Genomic DNA, 18,193 nt, shown 5'->3' with positions numbered 1-18,193 from the left:
AAAGGCCAGCCGTCCTACCCACTAAAACCTCCCCGTCTCTCCGTGAACCCGCCGATGAACCAGGAGCGGCCCTAGGCACTTCCGCCGCATCAGTCTCAGCCGCGGTCGACATGTATCCAGAAAAACATCGGATGCCCAAGGGTGTACCACGTGAAGGTGACTGATATGCATCCCCAATATTATTAAGACATACCTTAACTAATTTTAATAATTGAGAAGCTGTATCTGTATGAGGTTCAGCGGAGAGAAAATATCATTGTTAATTAGATTTTTCTTATCCAATTTACTGTCTTCTTTCAACTTAAATAAAATTGTTAATAATTTCCCTGCTGCTTCGTCTGTATGAAATTATTCATTCGCTTCGAATGCTTTGAAATTTCAGTACGTCAATTTGCTCAGACTTATCGAAGTTAATACTATTCCATTCTCAGTGGAGTTGCTGCATATATTACCTACAACTTTCATTACATAGATCATGGCAGAATTATTCAATTTCATTAAAATTGATCAAGTATAAAATCGGATCTGCAACACTAATTCAATGGGAATAAAACTATATGCTCTTTGTCTGGTTTTCAGCATAAAATAAACTTAGGTACCACTTATAAAGTCCACAGTTTAGTTATTAAACAATAATTAATTTAGGAAGTTTTTAAACTTCCAATAAGAAATAAATAAATTAAAAAAATAAAAACTGACTTCAAATATTTGCCTGGCTGTACACTTAAATAAAAAAATCAACCTCTCCTAGACCAAAATGAAGGCAAAAAGAATCATCACCGATTTGAATCAAGAACTAATAGTTATACTCTAACTTATACATATGTTACACACAAATTAGGAAGTTTATCCTCCTATGACGTCGTATTTTTAATTAATTTTGTGAAAATTGTTATTTTACTAATCCACATATTTCATCGAAATACTGACTGACTCATAACGAGATTTCCGCAACTATAATAGTTGACTTGAAATTTAGCGTAGTTACTCCTTTCGCGAAGAACAGATTTTACGCAAATATATCCATAATAAATTGTTCATCAGGTCACCCGTACGAAGTTAGAAATCTGGTAAATAGATATGGATAGTCAATCTTTTTCTTTTAGCCCAAATTAGCTCTTTTTCTTCATAATATACAAACTATTCGTTAATATTTAAATATTATTATAATTTACCCTTATCATATATATAGCGAGCATTATTAATAGTTAACCAGGACTTGTTACATAACTCTACACAACTTTAAACATTGAAAATGTTTAAAAAACGATAAATTTATACGAGTGTTGTTTGTATAAACTTTTGTTTAAGGTAATTACAATATTATTTTGTTATAACGCTCAGATTTTTTTAAAGTATATTTTATTGTATATTTTTAATATACTTTTAGCATTTCGTTTTTTTTTACTTCTCACTCAAGTGAATTTTTGACTAACTTCAAAAAAAGGAGGAGATTCTCAATTCGGTTGTATTTTTTTTATGTTTGTTACCTCTGCCGTCATTTATAGGCCGATTCGGTAAATTAATTTCATTAAATTTGAAGAAAAAATACTAAGTGGATAAATAGAGGTGATTTTTTTTGGGTCTAATTTTATTTAATAAACTAAAGAAACAATAATAATAAAGAACACGTAAGCGGTAATCCTTGATTTATAATATGTTCTTGCCTTTTTCTTTGCGCAATCCAAAATTATATAATATGTTACCTTTAACAGCTTCATCATTAGTAGCTTCAAGTTTAATCACCTAAGTCTTAGGTAGTACGGTTCAAAATTGCTTATATAAAGTTACTAGAATAAAATATATTTTGATTTATCATTCATTATGAACTGCTAGGCCTTGTAGGATGAAAAATCCATTTATCAAACTCCCAGAATGCTAACAATCTAAGGCCTGGAGTTAATATTACCTAGTAAAAAAATCGTTAATTATGTTGTTATTACATACTAATACCGGTTTATTTAGTAAGCATTTATATTTTACAATGTGAATACAATGATACACGGCCGTTCGTAACTTGCTCAGATGTACTATCACGTAATTAACCAGCCTGTTCAATGGAATGGTATACTGCGCACGAGACACTTCCTCCAAACATGGGATATTGGGCACGTAACCAAGATATACCTAGATGTCACAGTTGTTGCTTAATCATGTACTTAAGATATTTGATACAAGATGTATAGTAAAGATTAGTGTTCTGTCCTGACTGTTTGCGACTTTAAAAAGGGGTACCACCAGGGTATCAAAAATATTTTCTCTCCAAAGCCGTTAAAAATAATATTATGAAAATTATAAAACATAAAATTTCTTGCAACTTTATTATGCATATTAGCATATTTTTAATAATTTTGCAAATTTTGCAAATAGAATCGGTTAGGGTTTTTCTTTTAATTAATGGATTCTTGCAAAAAGTCAACAGTATATTAATAGACGAATCGTTGTCGTATTTTCTGCACGTTCGGACTTAATTAACGATGTACACGAATGGGTTGATCAACGTTTCAATTCGAATCGTTCGCTTGAAACTTTCTTCATTTTGTATATGATCGCGTTTTTAATCAGGATTCAATCGTATTTACGGAACACATTCAATAATTCAATCGTATTTTTCTCGATACTCTAATAGCGAGGATTCATTGCTTGCTTTATCAAAGGAAATTTAATTAACTTAAATTGCTCAAGTACGTTTTGAAATATGAAAGTTGATATAAAATTATAATTGCAGAAGATGTTTTGTAATAAAATTCTCTTGGTTTTGGTCTTAATTGTTAACATCTGCTAATAGTTCAATTAAATAAAATAAAAATATTTTCTTTAGACTTTTACAAGTACTTATGAATCGTGTGCTTCATACATTTTTGAGTATATTGAGAAACTAATAAAGCTTTACTAATAAGAATAGAATAGACTTTACTTTAGTCGAGATGGCCCAGTGGTAAGAACGCGTGAATCTTAACCGATGAATGTGGGTTCAAACCCGAGCACCTCTGAATTTTCATGTGCTTAATTTCTGTTTATAATTCATCTCGTGCTTTTCGGTGAAGGAAAACATCGTGAGGAAACCTGCATGTGTCTAATTTCATTGAAATTATGCCACATGTGTATTCCACCAACCCGCATTGGAGCAGCGTGGTGGAATAAGCTCCGAACCTTCTCCTCAAAAAGGGAGAGGAGGCCTTAGCCCAGCAGTGGGACATTTACAGGCTGTTACTTACTTGCTGGCAACCCAAGTATAAACTGCGAAATTTTATAAAAATGCGTTCCCTAGTTCTTTGTTCTACTACTATCTAGTACCGAGTTTTATTTAGAGGTATTTCATTGTATATTCTAGCTAAAGCTAGTTAGCCCATTATGTATGCATCCAAAATTTCAATTAATATAAGTGAATATATCACTTACAGATCTCGTATCTACACCATATACCAATGACAATAGTGATGATCGTGATAGTGCTATCCCTCTGTGTCAGTGACGACGCCTAAAGCCCTGGCCCCTAGATTAGCAACTTCTTCCTTACCTTTCCGACCGATTAAGCTTTCAGGGTACACCGCTGACTCGTTCTATATAACTTTTCTCTAATACCTACAATTTTTAACAGTTTCATTTGTAGTGTAATATTTTCTGTGTAAAAAAAATAGTTTAATTATATTTATTTTAACAAGCAAAGCCGTTCTTGTATTTAATAATATATAAAATGAATAAAATGAATTTACATTAAATTTAAGAAGTATTAACCATTCCTTACATCGCCAATGTGTCAACCTTGGGAAAGAAGATGGTATGTCCCTTGTGCCTGTAGTTACACTGGCTCACTCAACCTTCAAACCGGAATGAACAATACTAAGTATAGCTGTTTAGCGATAGAATATCTGATGAGTGGGTGGTACCCGCCCAGATTGGCTTGCACAACGCCCTATTTTCATCTCTGAATCTATTCAAAACTTTTCCTACATAATAGTATCTCAGTTGCTTTAAAATACATTTACAAACAAATTTAGAAGTGTTTCGATTTGAAACTTAGCGCAAACCAATCTAAGAAACTTTAGTTTTGTTCCGATTCTAAAATCCAATCTTTCAGTGTTCACTAAAACAATTCGGTTCCGCTAGAATTGCACTTCCTTAGTTTCTCACTAAACTAAATAGTCGTTATATTGGCTTTAGTCTATGAACGTATTTATTTCAGCTGTTAAAATAACGTGAAATTATACCTTTTTTGCTTTTCAATTGCTTAAATTTAATTTAAATATCTATGTGTAATTGTACCCTTTCTTTTATAAAGTGAAATTAATTTTGACAAAACAATTATACCTACTTATGACCAAAGGTGATATAACGCTTATTTATAAAAAAAGTCGTTAAATATATTTTCCTTTTTTAAGATATATATGTGTTCCTGTGGATATACGTATGTGTATGTGTACTTTTTCAATAAAATTAAAAAAAAATATATTTTGCTCGTCTGTTTATATTTCAATACATCTATTTAGATGCTAAATAGATGTATTGAAATATAAATAAATTCATTTTCACAAAAATAAATAAACATATAAGTCATGCGGTCGGAGACAGTCGTATTTATATCTGATTGGATTTCCATCGAATGTTCGAGAGCTTTCATACGATTTGTTGCTTCGTATTCACAGTTCTAGAACTGAAAATATCATTTTGTATTTGTTTCTATTTGAACATCACCTACTTTATTAAAGACATTGCTCGCTTTTTCTTCGAATCTTGCTTTGAAACTGGTTATTGATTTTTTAATTTCTCACAAAGTTAAAATTATTGAAATGAATAATATTTTTTAAGGCCTTTATTCTGTAGATTGAGTAAGAAATAATATCTTCACTCATACAACATTTCATATTACATTTACCACGGTAGGCTTAAGGTGTGTTCTGTGTGTGCGTGCGCGAGCGTGTGTGTTGTGTGTGTGTGTTTTAAGTGTATGCGTGTTTATATAAAGTAAGTATGATATTCCTTTTATATAATATTGGTAGAGGGAAAGGCCAAAGAGCCAGCTGGTGTTGTTACAATGTTAAGGATCGGAACCGCAGCAGAAAATGTCAAAATAAACGGAAACGAGCCCATGCCTCATCTGTAATAATTATGATGATCGATTTTGGTTACGCTCATCGCAGATAATCTCAAGGGAGACTGGTCACTGACGAACAACATTCGCCCGTCCGCAAACGTATTAAAAAAACAGTAACGTTTTTTGCCCTATCTTGGGACGTGATTTGCAGTCTTATACCTTTAGATCTAGATATATAAAATAATTTAAAAAGACTTCGCCTCAGATTGTATTTCCTAATCTAGGGTTTTAATAAAACAAAATACTGAACAACGTTGAAATAATCAACGGATTCGTAAAGGGAGCGAAAAAAAATTACTTTCGTGTTTTTTAACGTAATATCCTTATCAGACGCTGGCTGGTTTTCTTTGACTTTTTTATTTTAATATTTCCGCGTCACGTCTTATATTATCATATTTTCCTGTAATAAAGCCACGGGCTTCCGACATAGAAAAATATATTGGGTGAAGCGCGTTTAGCTTGGAATTAAGATTATCCTAACCGAGAAGTCGGCGTTAATAGAATATATACATTTTCTCGTTGGTCTAGTGGATACACGTAAGGCCGCAGACTCGGAAGTCCTGGGTTTAGGTCGGGCCTGTAAAAAGTTATTGAGTTTTTCTGTAGAAAATTCTCAGTAGCAGGAGTCTGGAAGTTGGAAGTGTGTACACTCCCGTGCCTCGCAAAGCACGTAAAGTCCCTGGGTCTGACCTGGGTCACGGCGGCCTATCTCAAGAGAGATTACCCAACTGTGCAGGACATATTTTAGTGCACAAGTGTGTGCAACCAACACAGGTGCATCCTCGCTTCACTCAATCTCATATTCCGACACAGACCAACCCTCATTAAGTAGTTATAGAAATGAAAAACTATAGCGCGATTCAAAAGACAACTAACGCCATCTAGTTTGTTTGTAATTACTACGATAACATAATTATAATATATTATATTTTTCATTTATTAATACGTTTCGAAAACATTTATCAAAACCAAAAAAAAATGGACAAAAACAATACTTTTCAACACTTTTTAACAATTATTTTCGTTCAATTGAATTGTCAAGCAATATATGTCTGTACCAAAATAAATAACCAATCAATTTTAATAATATCTGTAATCAAATCAATTGTAATAATATTCATAACATCAATATCTGTTAAATCAAAAATAGTATTTTCAATTAATTTAGTTATTAAGATCAGTAGTTTTCAGAATAAGATATTTGAATAAAGACATACTTTTAAATTTATTGATAATAGTAGATATATTTAAAAGATCTCAATACAACGGAATCCTTCGCTAAGTAATTATAAATAATTAATTACAAAAAATATTTCCTTTCACGTTTCACAAACATCATAACATCGCTGATATAACCAATACAATAAACAGTACTTCCATCCTGCTCTTGACTTCCACTTATCATATGAGAAAGTGAGACAGATAGTTATAATTTGTTGCAAGTGCTCTCTAATTGCACTCACTACGCGTCGAGCTTCGTGAATGCACCTCGTTAATTAGTCGGTTTGTTAAGAGCTCAAGGGTTTGTTTACAGAGATCGCTATGACTTGAGTTTTAAAGCAAAAAATGCCCAATGCCTGTTTAAATAAATGAAGTAACTCAAGCAATAAAAGTTTATTTGGCTAAATTATCGTTGCTTTTAAATTTAAAGTCTGTTGGCTAAACTTTATAAGTTCATTCAATTAAGTTCATTAACATCAATTTTAATTACAAGTATATATTTTTAGTGTAAATCGTTTATATATATTTTTATATATTATAGTGACTAACGTGTATTTTAGATTATCTTATATATTGCGTAATAGATAATCAATTTAAAGTATTTTTTGTATTTAACTTTTTTTTAACAATTAAGTTATTTTTAATTTAAGAATCTTTATACAAACATTGTTATAAAATTCAAAATAAAAATAGAAATAACAAAATACACATTACAAATTAACAACAATTACAATGCAATAGGTTAAATTTAAGTTTCGATTATCATTAACAAAATTTCGTTAATATTTAGTAATCATTGATTCACCCCAAATTCAAATATTCTTTCTCAAGATTGCTCATTAATATACTTTTGAAATGTCATTTTAATTATGAAATAAATGTAAAACTACCCCCGTTCGTAATGTAAATTTAAACGAGAATAACTGAAAAGAAACTACTAATTAATTCTTTCCGTCAATTTTAGTCGGTGGTAGCCAGATGATGGCTACCCAAACGCGCTTAGTTCAAGCCCGTCTGGGCGACTGGAATCTACTATCCATCAAATTTTCTACCGCCAAACACTATAATTAGTATTCCAGTTTGAAGGGTGAGTGAACTAGTGTAACTACAGACACAAAGGACGTAACATCTTAGTTCCCATGCTGGATTGACGATAAGAAATGGTTGTTATTTCGTTAGCGTCAATGTCTATTGTCGGGCGCCCAGGAATGATCCGCAGAATTACACACCGTAGAAGCCACCTTTAGAAATACACAGCTGCTAAGTGTATTCACGTACAAACATTTGTTTATTATGTGTAGCAGTATATACTACTAATTACTAATAGAATGGAATCCAAGATTATTTTATTCAGACGAGCTTCTCTCGACTTATATTGTATCAATTTAGCAAAATCAACATATTTAAGCAAGCTCTATTACTTTGAAGCAGATATTTTAATCTTGTAGGTTATACAGGTCATCTACTGATTCGTCACGGTAGCATGCGAAAGTGATCCCGAGGCGCTCCTCGTTAAGACGGAAACGGTACCGCTGGTATTTTAGTGGGTATTCCGATGTTCGGGGCGCACTGGGCGCCTTGGACACCGGCTAGCCCCACATACCCCCCTACTGTTCCCGTGGGGGAAACGCGTAACGCGTTTTTCCCAGCGTTAAAAAAAGAAAGGTCATCTTCTGAGTAGTGATATCGACGATATAAAATTAAATTACCTCATATATCATGTGTGGAGTACATAATCCCTTTTAAATATTAAACACATAAAACAGCTGAAAATATTCGTTTTTAAAATTTTAAATAAAAAAAAACAGTTTAGATGACTTAACCAAAGATGGGTGCCGGATTAACATAATTCAAATACTCTAGAATTACTTTCACAAACAAATTGAGAATCGATTCAATTCGAAAGTTAGTGTAAACCAACTAAAGTGAGGATGACAATTGTATATTTAAAAAGCTGGACTTTTTTATTTGAAAATAAATCGCACTAAAATTGCAAATGAAAGTAAATAAAGAAATACAGATAGAAACATTTTTAATATAATAATGTAGGCGCCAAACAATATTAACACATTAATATTGATTGAACAATTACAATCAAATTTAACTGATATAGGGTCACGCTATATAAACACATTTAGTCAGCAATTTTACTCAATCTTTCCTTACAAAAGCGTTGCACTAAATTTGAACTTCAAATTGAATACTCCTCATACTAAAAAGTTTCTCTTTTAAAAAATATACTTATCCTGCAAAAAATGGACAAACCCTATGCTGAAGAAACTTAAGTTACAGAGTTACAGACCGAATCTAAAATCTTACGAAGTTCGCTAAAACAATTTGGACTCGACAAAATTTATTTTCTTAACTTCAACACTATTTTCAATGGACGTTTTTCTGGAACTGGTTCCGTCGTAATGTCTTTTAAATTTGTAACACTAATTAATGAAATGTTGACGAATGATATAAGTCAATACTTTTATGTTTCGTTAAAAATGCTACGCTTTGAACAAGCTCATCTGTGCCGATTCCAATGGTTGGAAAAGTAAAGATAAATAAACAACTTGAACTTCGAATTCACATAACATAATTATTTCAGCTCTAAAATAATCTATGGTATTCATTATGAATTTTAGAAATATGACGTTCTTAATATCAGCTAAGATGTCAAAAACTTTGGAAGTAAAATTAAAGTAGTTAAATGGTGGTGTAAGTATCAAGACGATTTTTAGTGTATTTGGAAATGTCACAGAATATGCAAGTCTATGGTTTGATTATATTTACTCTCTTGCTATTATATTATATCTTAGATACACTCACTTATCAATTTTATTATTCAGACTTCGAATATAATTATAATCCGTCGAGAATATTTTGGTGATAATATCGACATCTTGTCGTGTCATATTTTGACAGCCGCTGTAACAGATAAGTGATATTTGAATTAAAATCTAAAATTTTTATCCATAAGAACTGATGAACTAAATTTTAATATATATATATATATATATATATATATATATATATATATATATATATATATATATATATATTATAACAATATTTATGTTATAAATATTTATTGTGAGCTCGCAAGGGCAAACTTTTGTTGGATAATTTTAATATATATGTATAAAATATATAATGTTTATTACGATGGCAATGAGTAATCCATTATAATTATAAAAGTAAGGAACATAGCATCTTAGTTTCTATAGTTGGTTCCATTAATAAGAATTTTTCAATCCGTGCCAATGTATTTGATTGGTGAAGACGACATAACATAAGGTAGCCCATTTATTCCTTTTACCCGCTTTTATTAAAAATAAAAAATAAATAATGGCCGTATAAAAGGAAACCATATAGGAGAAATGATCATGTTTTCATAACTGTGTTTACTATTTATTTGATATTACGTTGAAAAATACAAATCAATATTATATATGAAATATTTTTAGAAAATATACCATGCAAAAAATATTTTGAAAGTTATACTAATTTTATCGTAACGTATTTACGAACAGTAGAGCCATCCTGTATCGACAATCTTGAATCTAACCGTAGAACATGATAGTGAGAGTGATAAGCGACATCGAATCAAATCAATATAAAAATTAACGAATCAAAATAGCGTCAAATCAAATCGTATATAAATTCTTTACCGATGATTTCCAAACCCAAGACAAGCACCACTGAATTTTCATGTGTTTATTTTTATAATTCATCTCGGTGAGAAAACATTATGAAGATACATTTACATTGCAGATGAAAATATGCCACGTTTATCCATCAACCCGTATCACAGCAGCATTGTTAAGCTTCTAACCTCAAAAAGGAGAGGAGGCCTTTGCCCAGCAGTGGAACAGGCTGTTATTTTAAAGAGTAAGATACAAAATGAGTTCATACAGTAAAGCACTTCTTTTACTACTCCATACTATTATTATTTATTATATTATACTCCATACCATTATATTATTACTACAACAGTCTTGAATTTCGTATTCTGCGTGAGAACACTATTACTGTCCATTTTCAGTAGTCTTTCTTTCTAGAACTTTCCATTCTTTGTTGCCGCGTCTCTTTTGGCTTTGTTAGTGCCGCTTATGAATTTTAAATGCGAAATTTAAGAAACATTTGTGTAAATGATCTCTGTTAAAATTTATTATAAGTCAGATTACATTTTAGAAGACAGTTTGGATGATTTATTATATTAAAAATGTACCAGATTTTTTGAATATTCACATTATCATTTTAGTTATTCCATTTTTTTTTTTATTTTTTATTTTTTTTTATAGAATAGGAAGGCGGACGAGCATATGGGCCACCTGATGGTAAGTGGTCACCAACGCTCTTAGACATTAGCATTGTAAGAAATGTCAACCATCGCTTACATATCCAATGCGCCACCAACCTTGGGAACTAAGATTTTATGTCCCTTGTGCCTGTAATTACACTGGCTCACTCACCCTTCAAACCGGAACACAACAATATCAAGTATTGCTGTTTTGCGGTAGAATATCTGATGAGTGGGTGGTACCTACCCAGACGAGCTTGCACAAAGCCCTACCACCAGTAATATCCATAAAAATATAATCCATAAAAATAACAAAGTAAATTTTACATGCAAGTTGTATATCAGTTTTTAATCATCATCATCAACTAATCGTAATCCACTGTTGGTCACAGGCAATATATTTTTTATTCTGATTTATAACTCAAGTGAAATGAGTAAAAAAATAAATAAATTAGTATATTTTAAATAATCGTACAAAAAGCAATTAACTCTGTAGAAAACAGACTTATCGCCAGTTCCTGAAATGCTAATTAGGTTTACTAATCTGACTAAATACTGAAAGCTCATTGGTCGTCTATTATACGTCATCGGTTGCCGTCGATCAATAACAATCAAATTAAAATAAAGTTGTAATAAACTTGTGACTGATCGTATAAGAAACTGAGCTTTATATTATAAATTTAAGGCAACTATCAGTCTCATCTAAATTTCAAGTATTTTCTAAAGAATAGAATAATACCCAGTGAAAATAAACACATTTAGGTATGTTAAACAAACCGCGCTAGAAGCATACGAGTTCGATACATTTCAATAGCGTCTTGAGGAGCCGGAGACAGTCGCTTTTAAATCTGAATTGGATTTACATCGAACATTCGAGAGGTACCATTCGATTTGTGCCTCGAATCCGTATTATTTTTTTGTGAAACGAATATTCTCTTTAAAAGTTCATATTATTTTTCCCATGTTTTGTATCATAGCAAAGCTACTGGATTGTTTCAAAATAAATATAACGCAGTTTATATGTAAAATTTAGACGAGATAAAATACAAATAAATAGATTACTGTTAGACAAACCGTATATAGAAAAGCGCATAATATATCACGGAAAATATTAGTTCGTATTCCTTTTTATTTTACCACTATCAAAACCGGCAACTTCGCCAACGTGGAATTCTGTTCCTACATAATGCCTATTTGAATATACCCTATACATAAAAAGTATTGAAGGTATTAGTTAGTAGCGGGAGTCTAAAAAAAATTGTTGTTTAGAATTTAATTTAAAAAGAGGCAGTTACTTTGAATCAAAGACATACAATTCAATGTTATTTATTTGTATGGATTATTTCAGTTTACTTTGTGGGATAAACTTGTTTTTAAAGTAATATTTAATAGATATTTCATATCCAAATGTTCTTTCGTAATAAGTGGTTATTAACTGAATAAATATTGATAATTTTATTGATCAAGAAATATTTAAGCCACATTCATAATTATAATTAAGCGCTTATTGATATTACTAAGAAATTATTTTGAAAAAAACAAAAAACTTTACAATTATCATATGCGACGTGATTGTCAAGTCCGCTCCATGACACTGTGATACTGGTTGGTAGTTTGCGCCAGCTTATCTGGATTGATAACCAATCATCAATTATTCTACCACTAAAAAGCTCTACTTGGTATTGTTGCGCTCCGATTTAAAGGGTGAGGAAGCTAACGTAGCTACAGACAAACACTTAACTTCTTAGTTCCCAAGGTTGGTGGCACATTGGAGTTGTTAAATTTCTTACAGCGCAATATCTTTGGCAATGGTTCCAAATCACCGATAACTTGCCCATTTGCCAGACCACATATCGTTCATAATATTATTATCCTAAACTAATTCTTTTTTCGTATTCAATATCACGGTTAAATTTCGAATTCGTTTTCACAAAATAGCTTCCAGTATCTAAACTCTTCCATAAAACATTATAAAAAGAAAAAAGGTTTTAAAATAAATATTGTAAAGTGATAAATAAAATATCGAAACGGAGGAAAGTCGCTGAAGATATTTCCGAACATTACTGAGTTTCTAAGAGACATCTGCATTGAAAACCTTTTATTTGAATTGAATGGAGCTTGCGTTTTATTTCTTCAGAGCATTTTACTGATTCGTTCGAATGTGGCCGCAGTAGCTATCAAAGTTATTATTACTGTAATAAAATGTGGCGTGTTTTTTTCGATAAGCTTATTGTATTATTTAAACATTTCGTTGAGACTATAAACATTATGGTGTTTTGTAATAGATTCTAACGATATATATGACGATGATATCCTGCTGATTGATTTAGGTCACGGCTGCCATTTTCAAGGAGTCATGTGGCAGGAGATATTATAGTGCGCAACTGTTTGTACTAACACAAGTGCACTCTATAGTCTCTCACTCTCATAACCCGATGGGTAGGCAAATCCGACACGACTAGAAAAAGTTCAGGTGCAAGACCAACGGCTTTTACGTGATATCTATGAGTAAGACATTTATTAGGACTGTAAAAAATATTACCCATCCCCCACATCGCCAATGCATAACCAAACTTAGAAACTAAGATGTTGTGTCCCTTGTGCCTTTACACGCTCGCCCTTAATTCGGAATACAATAGTACAAAATATTGTTGTTGGCGGTAAAATATCTGCTCTCTCTTTTTCCCTTCATTCTCATGGATCACGAGTGTGATAGTACGCCCAAGCGCAGAATCAATGACTTTACGTGTTTTCTAAGATACGGAATAGCGCAGCCAACTTTGGAAGTCTAGATGTTTTGAGAATTTGTGGACAGAGTATTTTTATACTTTATGTATTGGAAATCAGAACCTCGGTCGCTGCATGCTTATAGCTAGCCAATAAACCAACGAAGCAGCCAACGATATAATTATAAAAAAAAAAAAAAAACTTTTAGGTTTTTTAATCTATCATAAATATAGCAAACGACTAGCTTTCCAAAATATATATTTATAAACTTAATAAGTCTTAATGAAAATTTCATTTGAAAGATAGTCATTTTTGTATTGATAACAACGAGCTAAAAAGATAATATTTTTTAAATGAAAGATAAGTAAATGAGGTCTATGATAAAGTCTCGTATCAATATGATAAAAAAAACTCAAATTATAAACAAACGCTTTGTTACAACAGACGGTTGCAAAACAATATGAAGTGTCATTCAAAAGCAATAGGTATTAAAGCAGCATTACTCACATATTAATTACTAAATTATTTGACTATACATGCGTTGTTGTTTTTATTTATATTCAAAATTTTTATATACATCTAAACATTCTTGTATTTATTTCCATAATTGGGGTTCTCAAATTACTAATGAAATAAACATATATCTCTTACTGGCCTGTTTATTTACCTACATTTTATTTATTTAATATCAAATAATTATATCATATAATATCAAATATTCATAATCGTTATATTTATTGTTAATTATTTATTTCAGCTGAGATGGCCCAGTGGTAAGAACACGTGAATCTTAACCGATGATCGTGGGTCAAACTTTCATGTGCTTAATTTGTAATTATAATTCATATTGTGCTTGACGTTGAAGGAAAACATCGTGAGGAAACCTGCATGTGTCTAATTTCACTTTAATTCTGCCACATGTGTATTCCATCAACCCATGGAGCAGCGTGGTGGAATAAGCTCCAAACCATCTCCTCACAAAAAAAGGGAGGCCTTAGCCCAGCAATGGGACACTCAAAGGCTGTTACTACTATTTATTTAGGATTACCAACATGACATACAGTAATATTTATAAATTAAAAGTTTACAAATTATTAGATCTACGAAGAAGTATTTAATTTAAGTTTTGATTTTATCTTTATATATAGTGTAATCATAATGTACATGTGTGTATGTGATCTTCGAAACAGTTGGATTGTTTTCTTTGTGTGTGTGTGTGTAGCGATGTGGTTCAATATTTTTTAACCAATAAGAAATACTTATTTCACCCGTACAAAGACATGACGGCTAAGATAAATATCAATACAAGTACTATGTAAACAAAATCTACAATCAGTGAAATAGATTCCAAATTCCGTAATAACTCATTCAAATTCATAATCCGTCGGGAGTTTGTGTGATGAGTTTTGATTGAATACAAACATCGTTTACTATTGATGCGAATCTTCAATACAGTATTGAAGCTTTAATAAATAGTATACAATAAATAAAAGTAAATAGCCGATACGGTCCAGTGGTTAACAAGTGAATCTTAACCGAAGACGAAAGCTTAAAACGGAAGTGCGCCATATTTCATATGCTTTTATTTGTTGATAATCATGTGCTCGGCGGTGTATATGCATATATATATAATTGCATTGGTGTAGCGTGATGGGGTAAGATCCAAGACCTATCCTCAAAAGAAGAGAAGATTTTAACCCAGTATGAAATTCGCATTACATATTTAATTAAGTAAATAATTACACAGTTAATTACATTTACATACCGTAACAGTTAAATACGGTATATCGATCGTAAACTATTAATTACCAAGTCCTGGAAAGTAAATCCAGAATGTTTATTAAACAACGTAATTTCCGCTTATCAATCAATTTGCATATTTGAGTAGTCCCGTTAATGTTAATGGTGATCGAAAATGTAATACGGATGATACAATTATGTATTTATATTATTGATATTGAATTAGACGCTATCATTGTTGGTTTAAATCAAATTTAAGTATATTAAGGTCAATATATGAATTTATAGATGATGATAGCACATCTTAGGAATAAGACGAACGAAAAAAATACCGTTTGAGTTGATTGAAATGAGTTTCTTTCGCCGGGTCTTCTCAGGGCTGGGTGCTTCTTTTCCGAAACGGTGGTAGTTTCTGGTTTGACTATTAATAAGCAAGTGTAATGCTTCAATGTTGAATAAATCATTTTAATTTTATCTGTAAATAAGAACAAAAACATCGCACTGGTTTTGTAAGGAATGGTTAATATTTCTAAAGGCGCTTATGTCTAGAGGCGAACACTGCCTGTCCACCTGCCTGTATAATAACAAAGGGTACCTTTTAAATATATAAGGATCTTTTTTGACGTGCTAACTTGACTTAGTATCAAGACAAACAAATTAATTTAAATGTTAATATAGACAACCATATTCAAACATTTCAGCACCATTTCTTTTCAACTCGGATATTTACTTGCCACGTCTTGCCATTTTCAGCCAAAATCACATACAAAGCTATTTCGCTAAAGGTCACGTGTTGGTTACGTTTAGATAGATTTTAAGATATAATTTTTATTAACATTATTTAATTCAAAATTACATTCATAATTTAGTAGTGCTAGACAGAGAAAAACTCACCAAAAATTAATTACTAAAGTACTGACATCCACGCAAAGTATCTCGTCTTAATATTTTTTAACGGATTAAAGATCACCTTGTAATGTTGAAAACGATTAAAGTATTTTATAAGCCTATTATAATAAAGAAAATTTTAATTTAGATAAATTAAAATTTTCGATAATTGTAATTTCGATAGCGGGATGCATTTTTGTTTAAATCAAATTAGTATCAAAGTCATTCACCTTAACGTAAGTTTCAAGCGACTTCACTGTAGCACTCGTCATTAAGCGAGCGAATTATGGCGCATTATTCATGAAGCACCCAGATTTGCGGTAAACCAACAGCCATAAATATACAAATATATTATGTATATATGTATATAACATTATTGATAATTGTCATTAAGACATTATCTAACAACTATTCTGTAAGAACAAACTCGAAATATTGACAATTATAATATTTCAAGAATACACGCGCCAAATAGTAAATCACCATTGTTAACGCCAAGCACCTAAACTCACGCAAGGCATAGAAAGTGTATATTTGCTTGACGTTTATCATGACATTCACTATGTATAACTCACTTGTCATTTGCAACTTGTAATATCAACATTAAACTGACTAAAGACTATTTTGAAGAGTTTCATTGAAATTCCATATGTACATACATAAATTGGCGAACGTGACAGGACCATAAGTCGAAAGACCATAAGGCGAAGATACAATCAAAAGTCGGTTGTCAACATTTCGCGGGTGAATAATGAAGTGAATAATTATAGAATGGTGTTGTTATGTTAACGGTACAAAATAGTTTAATTTGAATCGATATTAATTTATTATTCTACAATTTGTGCTCGATTATTCGAAAGATGAGTGGTAAGAACGCGTGAATCTTAACCAATGATCGTGGGTTCAAACCCGGGCAAGCACCACTGAATTTTCATGTGCTGAAATTTAATTTGTAATTATATTTCATATTGTGCTTTACCTTAAAGTAAAACATCTTTTAGAAACCTGCATGTGTCTAATTTCACTGAAATACTGCCACGTGTGTATTCCACCAACCCGGACGAACATATGGGCCACCTAAGTGGTCACCAACGCCCATAGACATTGGCATTGTAAGAAATGTTAACCATCACTTACATCACCAATGCGCCACCAACCTTGGGATCTAAGATGTTATGTCCCTTGTGCCTGTTATTACACTGGCTCACTCACCCTTCAAACCGGAACACAACAAAACCAAGTGCTGCTGTTTTGCGGTAGAATATCTGATGTGTATTCCACCAACCCTTCTCCTCAAAAAAGGAGAGGAGGTCTTAGCCCAGCAGTGGGACATTCACAGGCTGTTACGATTCGACGATTTATTCGAAAGAAGAAACCACATCATTGTCTAACTAAGTAACGTCACCCGCTAAGTAACGTTTATGACTGCCTTACTTTAGGTGTTTATTTTTATTATAAATATAAATTAATCATTATAAATTATCAACCAACACAATCAAGCCAGTTTTAACTTCCAGCCTTTCAACCAGCAAGTCTTTATGATAGCCTATCCTCTAATCCCCTAAAAGACGGGAAGGTTGCATTAAGAATTTTAATTTTCTAAATTAATTTCTTCTTTTTAAAACCTGTGGCTGTGGCTAAGGCTCGTAACGGACTGTCGAAAATTGCAGTGCACATAATATTTATTGACATGAGATGAGATTAATTTTAATATATGTTAACACTTGTGGGCTTTATGAAATGAGAAATAGTCCAATTATTACACTTAATTTATAATAGACAGCGTAACGTGGTGCCAGGAATTCTTGAAACGAATGTGCTCCTATGGCGCGTCCTATCCACTTTATACAAAAATAATCGGAAGTCAGCCTATGAACTAATAAATTATGGTTTACAACGTAATCTAATAATATGATGATTAACGAAATTATTAATAATGAATTATAGACATAATAAGGTATAGGTAAATAAATCGCCGAGATAAATATCTTTTTATTTTTCAGCCTTTTGCTCTCCACTGCTGGACGAAAGCCGCCCATAGAACGCCAACCATCCCGATCTTGGGCAGTCCGCATCATATAAATATCATGGGAGTAGTTATTATATGCCACAACAGCTGGACGCCAATGTGGTACCTGTTAACATATACCAATGTTCCCTTAGTTAACGAAATTCGACAAAAATAATTATTGAAAATTTTAGAAAAACATATATCAATTTGCTACTTGTTT

The 18,193-nt window shown here is 31.8% G+C and overlaps 1 long non-coding RNA gene across 1 annotated transcript in view; it reads left to right on the top strand.

Moving 5' to 3' along the window:
• Positions 1-18,193, top strand: part of LOC126777610 (uncharacterized) — a 38,265-nt gene extending 20,072 nt beyond the window's left edge. The window contains exons 2-3 of the long non-coding RNA XR_007670068.1: positions 10,079-10,195; positions 17,966-18,193. This is a non-coding gene — a long non-coding RNA (uncharacterized LOC126777610). The remainder of the gene's footprint in view (positions 1-10,078; positions 10,196-17,965) is intronic.

This window comes from Nymphalis io, chromosome 23, assembly GCF_905147045.1.
Source record: "Nymphalis io chromosome 23, ilAglIoxx1.1, whole genome shotgun sequence".
In the NCBI taxonomy this organism is placed as follows: domain Eukaryota; kingdom Metazoa; phylum Arthropoda; class Insecta; order Lepidoptera; family Nymphalidae; genus Nymphalis; species Nymphalis io.
The sequence above is the reverse complement of the archived record's forward strand: the minus strand, read 5'-3'. Positions and strand labels throughout refer to the sequence as shown.